The sequence below is a fragment of the Dendrobium catenatum genome, unplaced genomic scaffold (genome assembly GCF_001605985.2).
Source record: "Dendrobium catenatum unplaced genomic scaffold, ASM160598v2 fragScaff_scaffold_703, whole genome shotgun sequence".
NCBI classification, from domain to species: Eukaryota; Viridiplantae; Streptophyta; class Magnoliopsida; order Asparagales; family Orchidaceae; genus Dendrobium; species Dendrobium catenatum.
In genome coordinates this window covers 767633-786102 of record NW_021319165.1, presented here as the reverse complement: position 1 = coordinate 786102, position 18470 = coordinate 767633, and positions in this window count along the sequence as shown.

Below are 18470 nucleotides of genomic sequence, written 5' to 3'. Positions count from 1 at the left end.
AGGGCCTAACATCCCTAACGAACTTTCAAGTGGTATCAGAGCGGTTTTCATAAAATAAGTTTTTAAAAGCTTTTGAATTTTGATCCATGGCTAATTTTTCAAATCGTAATGTTGCGGAAGGATATTCAATCACTAGACCTCCATTATTTGAAAATATTACATTTGATTTTTGGAAAATTCGCATGTCTACTTTTTTGAAATCGATTGATTTTCGTTTGTGACATATGATTTTAACTGGTTATTCGTCACCATCACATAGGGCCTAATATCCCTAACGAACTTTCAGGGATGTTAGTATCATGTTCAACTGAAAGAGCATAATTTCCACTAGATTTCTTAAAATAATCCTTTTCCTTTCGAAGATAGGGGTGTAGTTTGTATCACTCATTAAAGCCATGACCATGCATCTTACAATGAGAGAAAAATATAGGTAAATTTTTAAATTCAACTTTTTTTTAATAGCCATTCAATTTGTTCCAATTTAAATCTCATTAGGACACTTTTTAGAAACATCCAGCTCAACTAAAACAAAAGCTACAAACGGACGAGAAACAGACGCCATAGCTTGATCTATCTATAAGGGCCTACCAAGAATTGAGGCTAATCCAAATAAGATTTATGAGTTAAAAAAATGCAATCGCATATTGGGAAAAGAGATCCACATAGGTGCAATAGGAGATTCATCACAGACATAAAAATCTAGTGTCCACTTGAGTAATCTCATTTGGAAAGCATGAATATAGTAAGATCTCCTAGAAAAGATATGACTATAATCCAAATCATTACTCAATTGAATTACAACATGTCTCGAGTCCAATAAGCCAACATGAAAAGAACCCCAAAGTTTTAGATTTATGAAAAACTTGCAAATCACATCCAGCTATGGACGCCTTAGATGAAATTTTCCAACTAAGGTGATAGCAAAGGGAGAAGCCAATTGCAACATAACTGAAACATCAAACATCAAAGCTGGGCAACCTTTAAATGAGGTATGCACAAAATGAAGCGTAGACATAGAAGAAGAAGAAGAACCAGGCAAAACATCCTTAAAGTGTTTAGACTTGCAGTAGGAATAACATCATTAATTAAGAGGGATATATGTCGATGGAGTCGTCATCTCCTAAGCCAAAAACCTAAAAGAACACTCAAAATAAAATGAAAAAACAAAGGAGATAATAATAGAGGAAAATAACTGGGTGAAAAAACCAAAGGAACCATGACAGGAGCACCGAGAGCGAGGCACGGACGAAGAAACCTTAGATTGTCACCAAATTGCTATTGCAAACCTGGATTCAAGGATTATATTTTTTATGATAGCAAACATTTATTGTATTTTTGTTTCTCTACTATTGTTCTGCCTAACATTTCTGGTCTACAAGGTTAATTGTAAATTAATCTATCTTAAGATTGGGTAGACTAGGATTGAGTCATTCTATAAGTGTAATTCCAGTATTTTTACCTTTTCTTGAGTCAAATATAATAATATGGTTCCTAATGCTAAGTAACCTTAAACACACACACTCATGGGGAGAAATTCTATATGTTTTAGATTTTTCTATTTTTGATCATATTGTCTGAGACGATGCAAAATAGTCCTGGATGATCCGATAAAAATAGAAAACCTTAATAAGAGCACATTTATTAATACAACTGAATTAAGCAAATCATCTTGGATGATATTTACATCATCCTGAATGATAGGCATAAATAAGAATGAATCAGCTGCCAAACTCTTTTAGGTATGATATTATTTTTGGTAATCATACAGAATGATCCCATATCGTCCCGGACGATTCATTATAATCATGCGTAAATTAGTCAGGTGATTAAGAAAAGAAATTAAGATTTAATTAATCAATCATATCATCCTGAAAGATCACAGATCAACCTGGACGATCAGTTAGAAAAACCTTAATCTTCTTTTTGATCACCTGGATGACCTGAACAATATGCTGAACGATATGTTGAAATTTTCCATCATATAGGTGTATCACCTGGATGACCAGAATGATATGCTAGATGATAATCCCTATTTTTGAACTAATCATATGGGATGATTCAAGAATTATCCAGGATGATATGTTATATTTTTTATAGCCCAACATATATTTTTGGATGACCAAAATGATGTACTGTATGATATATATGTTTTTGAGCTAATAGTAGATGATAATGTCCACATTATCCTAGATGATAGAAATAATTAAGGCTTCTAATTGTCCAACCCTCCTAGATTTTCCTAGTTAAAAAAAATTCACTGATCATATAGAATAATCTGTTGATTGTTTTGGATGATCTTTAATGGTAAGTTGCAAAGACCCAACTATTCTACCACACCGCAAAAGGTGGAAGTGATTTTGTAAGGCTTCTAATTGTCCAGCCCTCCCAGATTTTCCTAGCTGAAAAAAATTCACTGATCATATAGAATAATCTGTTGATTGTCTTGGATGATCTTTAATGGTAAGTTGCAAAGACCCAACTATTCTACCACACCGCAAAAGGTGAAAGTGATTTTGTAAGGGCTTCTCCACCTAGCTGTGGGGCCTAAGGAGAATCATTAAAAGTTTAGTGCAATACTTAGAGGGTGCCTCCGAGGAGTGAACGTAGGTCAGGTTAGACCAAACCACTATAAATCCTATGTGTTCTTTCTGATAATCTTCTACACTTTATTTTTTTACTATAATTAACTACTTGGCAAAAATCTCTGATTAATCCTTTTATTTATTTAATTTTTTTACTACAATATATAAAAATATTTTTTTTTTGTTAAAGAAATTTTTTAATATCTAATTCACCCCTCCTCTTGGTTAGCCTCGGGACTAGTTCATAAGGGATTAACAATCCTAATGAACTTTCAAGTGGTATTAGAGCGGGATTCATAAAATCAAGTTTTGAAAACTTTTGAATTTTGATCCATGTCTTTGGTAATCTACGGAAGGGTATTCCATTACTTGATCAACATTATTTGACAATATACCTTTTAATTTCTGGAAAACTCACATGTCCACATTTTTATAATCTATAGATTATTGCATGTGGATGCTTCTTAAAGAATATTATTCTACACCAGCATGTGAAGTTAATGGCATCAGAATTGAACTTTTGTTTACTGAATGAACTCTTGATGATAGGGATTTAGCACAACTTAATGCAAAATATTTAAACTATTTTTTTGTGCACTAAAATTTGAAGATTACATGTGTGTTTCAACTTGTACAACTGGTAAAAAAATTTGAGATAAATTATGTATCAGTTATGAAGGCACAATTGAGGTTAAGCAATCTAGATTGAATATCTTACATCATGACTATGAACTCTTTTACATGAAACCTAGTGAGTCAATTTTTGAAATGCATACTAGGTTCACACTAATTGTCACCTCCCTACATGCCTTAAAAAGAGAACTTACTAACTATGAGAAAGTTAACAAAATCTAGAGATATATACCTTCTTCCTATGATGCTAAGATAACATTTATCACTGAATCCAAATATTTGAATACTTATTCTATTGATAACTTACTTGGATCACTCATTGCTTTTTAGCAAGGAATGAACCAAAGACAACTTGATTCAGGTGAGAAAAAAAGGAGAAAATTATGGCACTAAAGGCTAATGATATAGATAATAATTCTTCAGGATCTGAAAGTGATGATTTTGCCTTAATCACTAGGCAATTCAAAAGCATTCTAAGGAAGAAACAAAAGCACCATCAAAAGTGGTGCAAAGGTAAGAGTAACAAGAATTCTAAAGGATCTTTTGATCTTATTTGTTTTGAATGCAAGAAGCTGGTTCATATAAAAGCAGATTGTCCTGAACCTAAGGTTTATCCAAATAAGGAGAAGGGTGAGAAGAAACCAAGTTCGGGAAGGACAAGAAGCAGACTCAAAAAGGCTTTCTAGCAGATTATGCATCTAACACCTCTAAGATTGAAGCTGAAGAGGAGACTATAAACTTATGTTTGGTGGCAGATGAACATCTCAGTCATTCTAACCAAGAAGAGGTATGTGAACTAATTTAGGATCAATTACTTAAATTTTCTAAGAAAATACATTCATCATATAAGAAACTTAAGAAATCACATGCTAGCATAAAATTAGAATTTTTAAACTTGCAAAAAGAGTATGAAGTTTTATTTAAGGATCACTCTACAGTTGATAGCAATGACATGAAACTTTTGGATGAGTTTGATGAATTGAAAAAATAATATGAACTATTGAAATCATCCCACAAATCATCCCACACCGAACTTGAAAATGATTTTAAAATGTTTATTGATGAATCTAAGAGTAGGGAGCACTATTTGAAAGTTGATAATGCTATTTTAGAAAGTACTAACACCCTTTTTAAAGCTAGATTGAAAGCACTTAAGAAAAATAGGATTCCACCCACACCTGAACAATGTTTCAATCCAGATCTGAAGATAAAAGTTTTGAAACCTAAGGAGGCACTATAACCTGAATAGATTAGTAAACCTTTTTCCTAGTATTAGATGTTTTTCATGTGGCATGCTAGGATACATCTCCCACACTTACACTGTTCACCATAGTACACATTGGGTATGGAGACCCAAATTGTATGATTCACAGAATAACACACACGTATTGCATTTTTCTTTTCATAAGAAGGGACCCAAACTTGTTTATGTTCCTAAATATGACATTTGATGATTTTTTAGGTGTTCTCTCATACAAGATCTTATGAGAGAATATGGTACATGGTCGGTGAATGCTCACGCCACATAGCTGGAGATGTCAATCAATTCATTTCACTAGAGGCCAGGGCTTGAGGCAAGGCCACTCTTGGAGACAACACCACCAGGAAAGTGGTGGGCGTAGGTATAACAGAAACTTCAAAAACTTTTTGATTGAAAATGTTTTACTTGTTGAGGGCTTAAAACACAACTTACTCAGCATTAGTCAGCTTTGTGATAAGGGCTTTATTATAAAATTCTTATCAAACACATGCATCATTAGCTTGAATAAAAACACTATTTTATAGGGAAAAGGATTAATAATATTTACATGATTGATTTAAATAATATTGAATATGCTGGATCTTTCTATTTAAAAATTATTTCTGATGAGTCTTGGTTATTGCACAGGAGGTTATGTCATGCCAGCATGAAAACTCTTAGGAGAGTAACCCAAAAAGACTTAAACAGAGGTGTCCCTAAGATTAAGTTCACTAAGGAGCACCTGTGTGATGCCCGTCCAATAGGGAAGCAAGTTCAATCCTCTTTCCATTCCATTAAGGATATTAGCACTTCTAGACATTTAAAACTCCTTCACATGGATTTGTTTGGACACATTAGTACTACCTGCTTAGGGCGAAAAGTCTATGGATTTGTGATTGCCGATGACTACTCGAGGTTAATTGGGATTAGATTTTTGTCACATTAAAGTGAGTCTTTTGATGAATGTAAATCATTCTCCACTTGGATTTAGAAAAATCTAGGTTGTGAGATTTTAACCGTTCATAGTGAAGATGGTGGAGAGTTTAAAAAAGATGAGATTTGGAACTTCTATGAGGATTAAGGGATTAGTCACAACTTCTCAGCTCCTAGGACCCCTCAGTAGAACATGATAGCTAAAAAGAAGAATATGACCTTATTTGAAGCTGCTAGAGCCATGCTTGCTGAGTATTCACTTCCAAAATACTTTTTGACTGAAGTGGTAAATACAACTTATATGTGTTAAATAGGGTAAATATTAGATCTAATCTGAATAAGATACCCTATGAGAACATTAAGGGTAGGACACCCAACCATTCACACCTCCATGTCTTTGGCTGTAAAATTTTCATTATTAATAATAGGAAATCACTCTTAGGAAAATTTTGACCCAAAATCTGATGAAGGAGTGTTCTTAGGATATTCAAATATGGGGAATCCTTTTGAGTGTTTAACAAGAGGACATTAGTGGTGGAGGAAATTACTCATGTAGTGTTTGATGAATCTGATCCAAAGAAGTTTAGAGTTGAGGAAGAAGATAAAGTTGGAGAGATTACCCAAGAGTAAAAACTACAAATTTGGAAAAAAGGGTAAAGCCTCAAAACACTGATGGAGTAGGTGAGGTTACCCAAGGAGTAGAAACTACAAATATGTAGGAAAGGGTAGAACCTCAAAACACTTTGCCTAGTGATTAGAGATGTTCTTCGAGTCATCCTAAATATCTGATCTTAAGAGACCTTTTTGAACGTGTTAGAACTAGGCATAGACTTGAGAAGGAAGTAAACAACTCCACCTTTATCTTAATGAATGAACCCACCAATATCAATCAAGCCCTTTATGATGAATTCTAGATCTTAGCTATGTAAGAAGAACTTAACCAATTTGTGAGGAATGATGTTTGGGAGTTAGTAGAAAGGCCTTATATGGATTGAAACATGCACCCAGAGATTGGTATGAGAGGCTTAACACATTTCTACTAGAGAGAGTTTGTTAAGGAGATCGTAGGCACCACCCTTTTTCTGAGAAAAGTAAAAGATGAGTTACTCATTATTCAGATCTATACTGATGATATACTTTTTAGGTTTTCTGATAAAAAGTTTTGTGATGATTTATCTAAAATAATGAGTAAGGAATTTGAGATGAGTATGATGAGAGAGTTATCCTACTTTTTGGGGTTTATCATAAGAAAAATGGATGATGGAACCTTTCTTAAATAGTTAAAGTGCATTAAGGACATCTTGATGAAACATAAAATGGATAAATCCATGCTAATAAACACTCCCATAAGCTATAGTGTTCAGTTAGATAAGGACTCAAATGGAAATTCTATTAATCAAAAGAAGTATAGAGGGAAGATTAGATCACTGCTTTACTTGACTGCTAGCAGACCTGATATAATGATTAGTGTTTATCTCTATGGTAGATTTCAATCTGATCCTAAAGAATCCCACCTGATTGCAGTTAAGAGAATCCTTAGATATCTCTTAGGGACCCAAAACTTAGGAATCTGGTGTCCTAGGCACAACACTTTTTTTGAAATTATTGGATATTCTGATTATAATTTTGTAGGGTGTAGGATGGATATAAAGAGCACTTCTAGAACTTCTCAATTCATAGGATAGTCCTTAGTCTCCTGTCTAGTAGAAAATAAAACTCTGTCGCACTTTCCACTACTAAAGCTGAGTACATTGCCTTAGGAAGTTGTGTGGCCTAAGTCGTTGAAGAAATAAATTCTAGATTTAAGATTACTTCTAGGAACAATTTTAATTCTATGTGATAACACTAGTGCCATTTGCACCTCTAAAAATCCTATCCAATATTTAAGGACCAAACACATTAACATAAGGCATCACTTTATTTGGGACCATGTTACCAAAAGAGATATTGAGTTACACCATATTTTTATTGAAAACCAATTGGCTGACATCTTTACTAAACCACTATCCTTTGACACATTCATCATCTTAAGGACTAGATTGGGTGTGATTGACATATATGCATGAACTTACTGATTTATGAACACTAAACTTTATGCTTTTTGATCTTTCTTTTATTTTTATTTTCTGATTTTTTTGTTTCTAACATTTTTCTTATTTTTACTTAGATTGTTGATTTTGGTTTATTTTTACTATTTTCTATATTTTCATCTCTTACATATTTATTTTTCTTTCAATTTTTTTTAGTTACTGCTAAAATGATATTTTATGCCTTATTTTTATTTTTTGAAAATTTGTAATTGATGATTGACATTCATAAATCAGTTAAAAAGAGAAATATTGTTGATTGTTTCCCTTCCTCAAACTTCTTTTATCAGTATATTTTTATTTTCTAAATAAAAGTCTATCTCAAATTAACAACTGGACTTTGCAATTGAGATCTTTTCTACCTTCTTATAGTAATCTATCTTATATAAATAATGATCAAAGTCATTAAATCTCTTTAGAGCTTTCTTAATCTTGTTTTTGCATTTATCATATGAATTTGATTCAACTTTATGGTTTATTACACCTTATATTATAGAGTGAGTTTTTCTTCTCTAATATATAGAAGATATTCTCATAATTGAGAGTATTTAAAATTTTTGAATGGGAGCTAGCTTGCAAAAATAATAAGAGGCATAAAATAAGTCAACAAAAGAAAAAAAAATTAAAAAATGCGCAATGATAACAAAAAAAAATGAAACATGCATAAAGTGTATAAAAAATCAAAAGATGCATAAAGTGCGCCAACCAATTGACAAGAGGCACAAAATGAGCCCACAGGAAAGCAAGCTTCCTTCTCTTTCTAACCATTAAATCTAAGAAAAAATTATGTGTCACTTGAAATTTTTAAAGACTTGATTTCAAAATTTATGATTGTAACTAATTACTTTGCTATATTATTTTATAAGACAATTTTATGGAATGAAGTTTTGAATGGATCACTTTTTCTTATCCAATTGCTTTTTTAAGTTAGATCTTTATTTCAAAAGATGGTTTTTCCTATAAGAAGTTCGAGCTGGGTATAACAAGATCAATTTTTCTACCATTTTTCAAATTTTAGCGATGTTAACTCATTTTTTACAAATTTTTAATTGAATCACCTATAAAATTTGTCATATTCTTGCTTTGATAAAAAACACAAAAAAACAAAAACTTTGTTTTCATTCTTTTTATCATTTTTTATCATTTTTTCCATTGTTTTATATTCAATTTCTATTAGTTTTCATGTTTTAGGGCCTCTTCTGATCACCTCTTTCCATCAAAAAAATCTTGAATTTTTTTGATCACGTCATCCTGGATGATATCATCAAATCACCCTTCATCATCCATCTGATGGCTAATCTGACTCAATTATTTGAGATCGTCCTGGATGATCCACATCGTCCTGGATGATCTGATCGAATTCTGCTCAATTATTTATGATCATCTTGGATGATACACTTATTCATCCTGAATGATCCACGTGACAAAAATGGTTACACATTTTAAATTTGGCCTATAAGATCCATTATTGTCGATCATCCTTGACGATCCACCTAATCTTCCTGGATGATCCATTTCTTCAATGGTTATCCAACATAACTTATTAGGATGATCGCCTAAGTTTAATCATCCTAGATGATAAGTTCGCCTTTTCGACCAATCATCCTGGACGTCATAAATTTGCCTGATCATGCTGGATGATCCTGCAATCGTCCTGGATGATGTGGCTGATTCTTTATAAATAATTAATTTCAAATAGTTTTCTTACCTCAAATCCTTTTGATTCCTCTTTCATTCTTCCTCAAGCTCTAAATTCTTGTCAATGGATGGTGGGAAAAGTCTAGGATAGAAATCAGCTGTTTCTTGAGGGCATGTGTCAACCCTCATTTCATTGAGATGGCTGACCAAGCTGCCTATCTTCGATACAAAATTGTTGGGATCACACCTTTGAGGATCATCAATCCTTGAACACTCACTTACCCTGTACTAAATCTATTCACTCACACCTCCCTCACCTTTATTCTGACTTTGGCTTTCCAATTCAACTTAGAACTCCTTTATGAGTTCTTTACTAGTCTTAGGATCAACTCTTGCTACACTACCTAACAGTCCTATATACACAGACACCTCGTAGAGGTCACCAATAAGGATTTCCATAAACTCCTCCAACTTTCTACTACTAGAGATAAGATTCACATCTTATCTTCAGTTCCTAATTATGACTAGGGTCCTATGAACCAACTATTTAGGAACACAAATGTCTCCTACCATGATGGGGGCATCAAGCACCTTAGTCAAGGATGCTACGACAATCCAACATGTTCTTAGAACCTCAATAATCCAAAAGGCTGGTGACCGTGTACACATCACTCCCCTACTCTCAATCACCACCTTTTACATAATGGCCCACAGGGAGTTCAATGCCACTGATCTTCTCTTTCATTACGTTGAGCACCTAAGCAATATTAGGGATTTGAGGCATAAAAGAAAACCCAACCTTGCCTTAGGAAACATCATAGCTTTTATCCTAGAAACCAAATACATTCTTCAATATCTTGCCCCACCAGATTATCAACCTATCTACTGCACCAATATCTCCTTCCATGTTCTTCACAACACTCATCTCTATCTAGGGCATGAGGAGGCTAAGGGATCTATGGAGGAAGCTACTCCTGCAATTGTTCCTATACCTATTTTGATCTACGAGCACACACAGCTGGATCAGCTGGTGGAGCGGTTCGACAAGTGGGAGCTAGGTTTAACTCTTACGTTGCTGCACATGGGCAGTAGCATACAGTGGATGTTACTAGATTTGATACATATGTGGCACATAACCAACAACAGTATGGTAAGGATATAACCTAGTTTGGGGAGCAATTTGCATCCTTCTCTAATATCTTTCACCCACCACCACCACCTCCTTCACCCGATTAGGGCCCTCCGTACTTATAAACTATTTCTTTTTTGTGATGTTCTTTATGATGTTTTGTACCTATTTATATATGTTTTTTTATTTTTTATTTTCTTTTTGTTTCCTCCTTTTTGTGATGTCAAAAGGGGGAGTAGTGTTAGTGTGTTCGTGTTATTTCATTGTAGTGCTGTTTTTCATACTACTATTATTTAGTGTTTGTACCACCTATTTGTTTTTTAGTAAAATTTGCATTTCTTGGTTCATAATATTATCCTTTACTTTATGTTTCATTAATCTTCTTGAGTTGAATATCCTAACAAATGTTTGCCATCATCAAAAAGGGGGAGAATGTTGCAAACCTAAATTCAAGGATTATAATTTTAATGATAACAAGTATTTATGGTATTTCTGTTTCTCTACTATTACCCTGCATACTAGTATTTTAGGTTCATAAGGTCAATTATAAATAAAGCCATCTCAAGATTGAGTAGACTAGGATTGAGTTAGTTTGTAAGTGTAAATCCAATGTTTTTACCTTTTCTTGAGTCAAATATAAAAATATGGTTCGTAATGCTAAGTAACCTTACACACACACACACACTTAGGGGGAGAAATTCTATATGTTTTAGAGTTTTCATTTTTGATCATATCATTTTGGATAATCCAAAATCATGCTGGATGATCTAGTAAAAATATAAATCTTGATTAGGGCTCCTGTGTTAATACAACTAAATTAAGAAAATCATCCTGGATGATATTTACATCATCCTAGATAATATGCTCAAATTAGAAAGAATCAGCCAACAAATTTTTTTAGGTATGATATTATTTTTTGTAATCATATAGGACGATCTCATATCATCCAAGATGATTCATTACAATCATGCATAAATTAGTCAGGTGATTAAGGAAAGAAATTAAGGTTTGACTGATCGATCATATCATCTTGGACAATCACAAGATTATCTTAGATGAATAGTTAGATAAACTTTAGTCTTCTTCTAGATCACCTGGATGACCCGAATGATATGCTGGATGATCTATTAAAATTTTCCATCATTTAGGTGTATCACCTGGATGACCAGAATGATGTGCTAGATGATAATCCTTATTTTTTGAACAAATCGTACGGGACAATTTAAGAATCGTCATGGATAAGATGTTATATATTTTTCAATATCCAACATATATCATATGGATGACCAAAATGATATGCTGGATGATATGTATGATTTTGAACTAATCATTCAAGATGTTGTCCACATCATCTTGGATGATCAAAACAAATAAGGCTTCTAATAGTCTAACCATCCCATATTGTCCTAGATGAATGGGCTAAAAAATACACTGATTGTACAAGACCATCTGTCGATCATCCTTGATGATCTTTGATAACAAGTTACAAAATAGGGAAAAATTTAAGCCCTTTTTTATAAGATCTCTTATTTATTCAAGGAGAGATCTTTTACTTTTATCCTGATCTAAGAGAGACAAGAGAAGGAGAGGGAAAGCTTGGGAGACAAAGAGATAGAGGATCTTGTGAAGGGGAGTTTATGAGGGGTTCACAAAGGTTTCTCCAAGCAAGAATCTGAGCCATCTTCTCCAGTTGTCATCCTTTGTTCCTAGGATGCTCTAGGGAGGTCTTCTTCAGCAATCAATCAAGGTTCTATGCCTACTTTAGGAGGAAACGAAAGGAGGTCAGGTTCTCTGTTCCACTAGGGTTAGTGGAAAGGAGTTTGTGAAGGCTTCTCCATCTTATTGTGGGAGAAAAAGGAGAGTTATTGAGTTTTAGTGCAATACCCAGAGGAGAGGCTCATGGTAGTAGACGTAGGACAAGTTGACCGAACCATAATAAAATATGGTGTGCTCTTTCTTATTACATTTTTGTATTTTAATTTTTGCACTTTATTTTAATGTGAATGATTGCATGGTTTGATGTTTTAAAATATTTCAAAAATATTATACTTTTTGTTTAAGAATTTTTAAAACTACCAATTCACCTCGGGCTAGTTCATAAGGGCTTAATAACTGTAACAAACTTTCAATCGCCAGAGAGCACAAGAGCGCAATGGTTGGAAATGTAAAATTTTTCGCGTATGATAGTATTAGTTTTATTTTCTTTCATTGCTTCTTTAGGCTTGTTGTTCTATGGAAACTATTTAAAAACTTAAGATAAATCATAGGGTTAAATTTTTTACCTTTGTAGGATGGGTTTTATTAGATGTTCATGGGCTTGTTCTACTCCTTACAACATAAAGAATATGTTTGCTAAAGAACTAAAGCCTGGAGGATGTATAAGTTATGAGTTGATAGAATAGATCTCGCTCAATCTAATTTCTCACCACCGGTAACCTCTAAATGGTGGATTCTCCCTATGGAAATAAAGAGGATGCTCTAGAATGCCAAAATGAGTAAGATTTAGCTTGGGAAAGCATTAGAAAAGAATAATATTGGTCATAAGGTTTTGTAAGTTTTTCCCTATTTGTTGTAATAGGAACTAATCCAAGGGCTAGGATTGTTTAGATAGAGTCCCTGAATGTTTTCCATGTGTTAAAGATAATTGGGGAATATTTTATGGGCCAGTCAGTAAGAGGGACTCTAGGTCACATTCTAATATGGGGGACCATTTGTATCTTTAGTGTTGAACCAAGGGTTACGCTTGGGTTTTATCCACACTAGGAAGTTTCTAGAGTGAGTTTGAATGATATAAAATAGCTGGAATGGAGGGAATGGATAAGCATTAGGTGAGTTAACCATTTTATTACATTTGGACTATATTGACTTATCAACATGGGTCAAGGTGACTAGGATAGACTATGGAGAGTTCCTAAAGGCAAATTAAGTTAAGTTTAGGGTGTTTGACTACATGGATATGAAGTTTGAATGAAGCTGACCATTCTGGGATAAGTTTTAGAAAACTAGGTGAGTTGACCAGGTCAACTCACTCATACATTAGGTTTACCTAGGGAATCAAATGGAGTGAGGTTGAATGATGGGAGAGTAAATCATATTATAATTAATCATTTTCCCCAAACTGACCAAGTTTGAAGAATTATAAGTAGAGTTGACAAAATCAACATTCTATTGGATTAGTTTACCAAACATGTTCAATCCATGAAGAGATAAATTTAAAATGATTTGGTAAAATTTAGAGAAGAATTGGGGTTTAAAACAATTCAATCAAGTATGTACGATGTATTCAAATAAATTAAATAGATCATTTGAATGATTATTTACATCGTACTGGACATGACTAGTTTTAAATTGATTGTATTATACGAACAGTGCGACTAACTTAATTTTTTAGGGTTTCTTAAAGCCAATTACTTAAGAAAGTTTTAAAAACTCTCTTTGTAATTATGCGATCATTGTGTAACTGTTAAAGGTACTCTAAGAAAGAAGCTTTGGAGAAATCTAGGGTTTCATAAGAAGGAGAATGTGAGATTGAGGATATGGGAGTGTTAGAATATCACACGGTTGCTGTGGGCTAGCTACACCCTTGCTCCTCCTATGGCTTTGATGAGTCTTTTGAAGATCTCTAAAGATAGAGGCTTCTAGATCAAGTCCTCGAGGTACTCTACGATCTCCAGGTGGGATAAAAAGGAGTTGAGATACTCTACCTTCCCTTGAGGGAGAAAAAGGAGCCAAGGTTCTCTTCCTTCTCCAGAAGGGAGAAAAAAGAGTCAAGGTCTACTGCCATCATTAGAAGGGTGACATAACATCTAGTACTCCACCGCATCAGGTTTGGTGAAAGTGAGTCTGTAACCTTACTATGGGAGAAAAAGAAGAGTCACTTAGTGAGTAGTGTAATACCCAGGGCAGAGTGCTTTAGGGATTTACATTAAGTCAAGGTTGACCAAATCACTATAAAAATATCTAGTGCATATTTTTTTCATTTTGCCCGTTTATTTTTCTTGTATTTTATTTATATTATAATTGCTTAAAAAAATTGGTGATTATTGCTTAGTTTTATAAATAAAGATATCATCGTAGTTAAATCAATATTTTTCATAAACTCATTTGAATCCTTAATTAATTAAAATTTGGTATTTTCAATTTCTAAAACTTTTCATAACTATTACATCATTATTTTGGAGTTAAGAAATTTTTTTAAAATTACTAATTCACCCCCCTCTTGGTGATCCTTAGTCTAGTTCTTTAAGGTTTAACAACTTGCATGAACTTTCAGCTACCTCTTCTCGTATTACTAAAAAGGCTCTTTGGGAATATCTTACTAATTTTCATGGTTTAATTAGTTTTTCATGGTTGGTGGTGATTTTAACATAATCTCCAATCCTATTAAAAGACTTGATGGCTCCAACCATGTCTATTAGTCAATGGATGATTTTAATAATATGGTTTTGGATTGCAATTTAGTTTATGTTAGTTTTACTAGAAATTCTTTTACATGAGTCATGGTAATTTATAGCAATGTTTGGATCATGTGCTTTTTAAGAATTTTTAGATTAATTCTCACAATAATAGCTTTGTGGAGCACTTTAGTAGAATATTTTCTAATCATTCTCCTCTCCTTATTAGTATTATGATTGAGCAGGATAGTCCTTCTCCCAATTTTACATTTCAAAATAAATGGTTATTAGATAATTCTTTGTTAAGCCTAGTTTAGGCAATTGGCTTGCTCCTCTGCATCCTAATAACTCTATTTTTGGTATGAGTAGATTGTGGTTCAAACTTAAAAAATTAAAGTATAAATTCAATTGGCCAAATAAAAATGTTTAAAAAATATTTTCACTAATATTTTGGCTGCTGTAAAGTTAATTCTGTTGAGCATAATTATAAACTTTATCCCTCTGATGTAAATTTTAGTCATCTTCACGATGCTCAAAATTTGCTTCTCAATTTTCAAGCTCAGGAGGAAGTTTTTTGGAAAAAAAAAACTACCTCCAAGCATCTCATTGAAGGAGGCAACATCACTAAGTACTTTCATACCCTAGTAAAAAAGAATATAGCTAAAAATTTCATTCATAAAATTTCTCTTCTGGATGGCTCCCAAATTGAGGATATGGTGGAAATTTCTAATTCTGTGGTGGAGCATTTTAAAAATATGTTAAAAAAAAACTTTGATCTTACTGTTATTAATAATCCTAGTCTCATTCCTAATATCATTAATGTGGATGATAAGATCTCTTACTAATATTCCTACCTTGTGGGAAATAAAAAAGATTGTTCATGCTATAAATTTTGACTCTCTGGTTGGGCCGGATGATTTCACTACAAAGTTTTTTTAAAAGGCTTGGGATATTAAAAGTGGTGATTTATATGGTATAGCCTTGGATTTATTTGCTGGAAATATTATTCCTTTATTTTTTTGTGGGACTTCTATTGTGCATATTCCTAAGAAGACTATTATTAATAAGTGGGATGATCTACGGCCTATTAGTATTTTTTACCTTTTTTAGTAAGCTTATATCTAAATATTTTTTGAATCATTTATCTCTTTTATTTCCCAGCATAATTTCTCTTACCCAAATGGGTTTTCTCAAGTGGAGATCTATCTCTTATAGCATCTTACTTCCTTAAGAGCTCCTTCATGACCTTCATATCAAGGTGAGAGGGGATAACATTATTTTTAAATTAGATATTACTAAAGCTTATGATTACATCAATTGGAAATTTCTCTACAACATTTTGCAATTGTTTGGCTTTAATTTGATCTTTTTAATTACATAAAAAATTGCATTGAAGGTTCCTTTTATGTTATGATTAATGGTAAAAGAAATAGCTTTCTTAAGTCTTCTCATCGATTAAGATAGGGTGACCTTATTTCCCCTGCCCTTTTAATTATTTTTATTGAGTATTTATCAAGAGGCCTTGGTAGTCTTTATGAAAATCATCATAATCTTAGTTATAGAACTATAGGTGGTTTCCCTATCTTTTATTTATGTTTTACTGATGATGTAATTATTTTTACCAATGGCCCTTTCAATATAATTAATATTCTTATGAGATTATTACATAATTTTGAGATTTTGAGTATTCTTTTTCTTAACAAAAGAAAGATCTATTTTATTGCATATAATAAAGTTCCCCATACCATATTGAAAGTGCTCTGATGGCACTTGAAAGTTTGACAGGGATGTTAAGCCCTTATGAACTAGTCCCAAGGCTAACTAAGAGGGGGAGGGCGTGAATTGGTATTTTAAAAATCATTCGATCAAAGCATAATCTTAAAATAAAAACTAAGATTCACCACAGAAATCAAAGTGAGGAAATCAAATGCGAAAGCATTAATAAAAAATACATAAATTTAAAGTGGTTCGGTCAACACGACCTACGTCCACTCCCCGGAGGTGCCCTCTGAGTATTACACTAGACTTAGTGTCTCTCCTTTTGCCCCCACAGCAAGGCAGAGAAGCCTTTACAACCTTCTTTCTACTAACCCAGGTGAGGCAGATAAACCAACTCCTTTTGGTTCCTCCAAAAGCAGGTAGAGAACCCAACTCCTTTTGCTTCCCCTTGAAGCAGGCAGAAAACCTTGATCAGATACTAAAGTAGAGCTCTCTAGAACCCCCAAGGAGTAAGGACGATGACTGGAGAAGACGACAATGGATCCTTGCTTGGAGTAACCTTTGTGAACCCCCTCACAAACTCCCCCTTATATGATCCTCTCTCTCTCTCTCCCTTGCTCTCCCTCTCCTTTTGGCTCTCTCAGGGCAGAACCACATAAAAAGATGTTTTAATGGGTAGAACAAGTGGTCTTAAATAGAAGAACTTCAAAATAGCTCATTAATTGCAACAAATTGACTTTATCATCTAGGACAATATAAATATCATCCTGTATGATCAGTGCAAATTAAGCTCTATCAGCCATGACAATTTGGAACGATCAAAAGGTTTTTATTCATATCGTCCATGCCGATAGAATTTCATCCTGTATGATTAGTACAAATTGGTTAAAATCATCTAGATAATAGCATTGAATGGATATCTGGACAATGGAAAAATAGCTTGATCATCCAGGTCGGTCACACGATCGTCCTAGATTAGTTCAAATCCGTAAAAATTGTCCAAAGCATTGCCCTGAATAAAAGGTGGCTGATGTTGGACATCCAGAAATAACTAAGGTTTTTTGAACTGATCAACAAGATCGATCCTACGATCATCCAGGATGATATGATTGAGCAATCAAACCTTAATTGCTTTCCTTAATTACCAGATTAATTTAGGCATAATTATGTTGCATCATCCAAGATGATGTCCTGGATGATGTTAAAAAATAAATAACACCTAAATAGATCTGGTGGTTGATTCTTTCAGATTTAAGCATATCATCCTGGCCGATACAAAGATCATCTAGGACGATATGCTTAATGATGGATGCCTTAACCAGGATGCCCTAATTAGGGTTTCTATTTCTAGCTGATCATCCAGGCCAATTTTTAGATCATCCCGGACGATGTGACAAAAAAAAGGAGAACTCTAAAAATAGACAAAAATTTTCCCCTAAGTGTGTGTGTGTGCAAGGTTACTTAGCATCATGAACCACATCGTTTATAATAGACTCAAGAAAGGAAAAACTTTACAAACTGATTCAGACCTAGTCTACCCAATCTTGAGCAGGTTCAAGTTACAGTTTGATCTTGTGGTCTTGAAATGTTAGAAGGCAAGACAGTCGTAGAGAAATAGATGTGTTTGCTATCATCAAAATCATATTCCCTTAAATCAGATTCGCAACAATCTCTCCCTTTTTGATGATGGAAAACATACAAAAAAATTGAAGCAGTTCAAAGCAGTTTTAAAGGAAAAAGTTGAAGAAATAATCATAGTTTAAATAGTTCAACTAATCAACATAAAAACATAATAAACTAGAACAAAGAAAATAGCCTAGAATAGTACAAACTAGTACAGATAAAAATAAGCAAACTAAAAGAAAGTTGGCCCCTGATCATCCGAAGGAGGAGGTGGTGGTGGTGGATGTGGATGAAAGTAACTCATAAGAAAGGTGAACTACTCTCCAAACCAGGCCATATCCTCAGTATGTTGCTGCTCCTGTACAATAACGTAAATCTCAAATCGTGTCTCCCACTAGTTGAATCACTCCACCAGCCGATTCAGCTGAGAGTGCTGGTAGAGTGGAGTAGGTGCAGGAGTTGCCTCCTCCTCAGCTCCCTCAACTTCCTCGT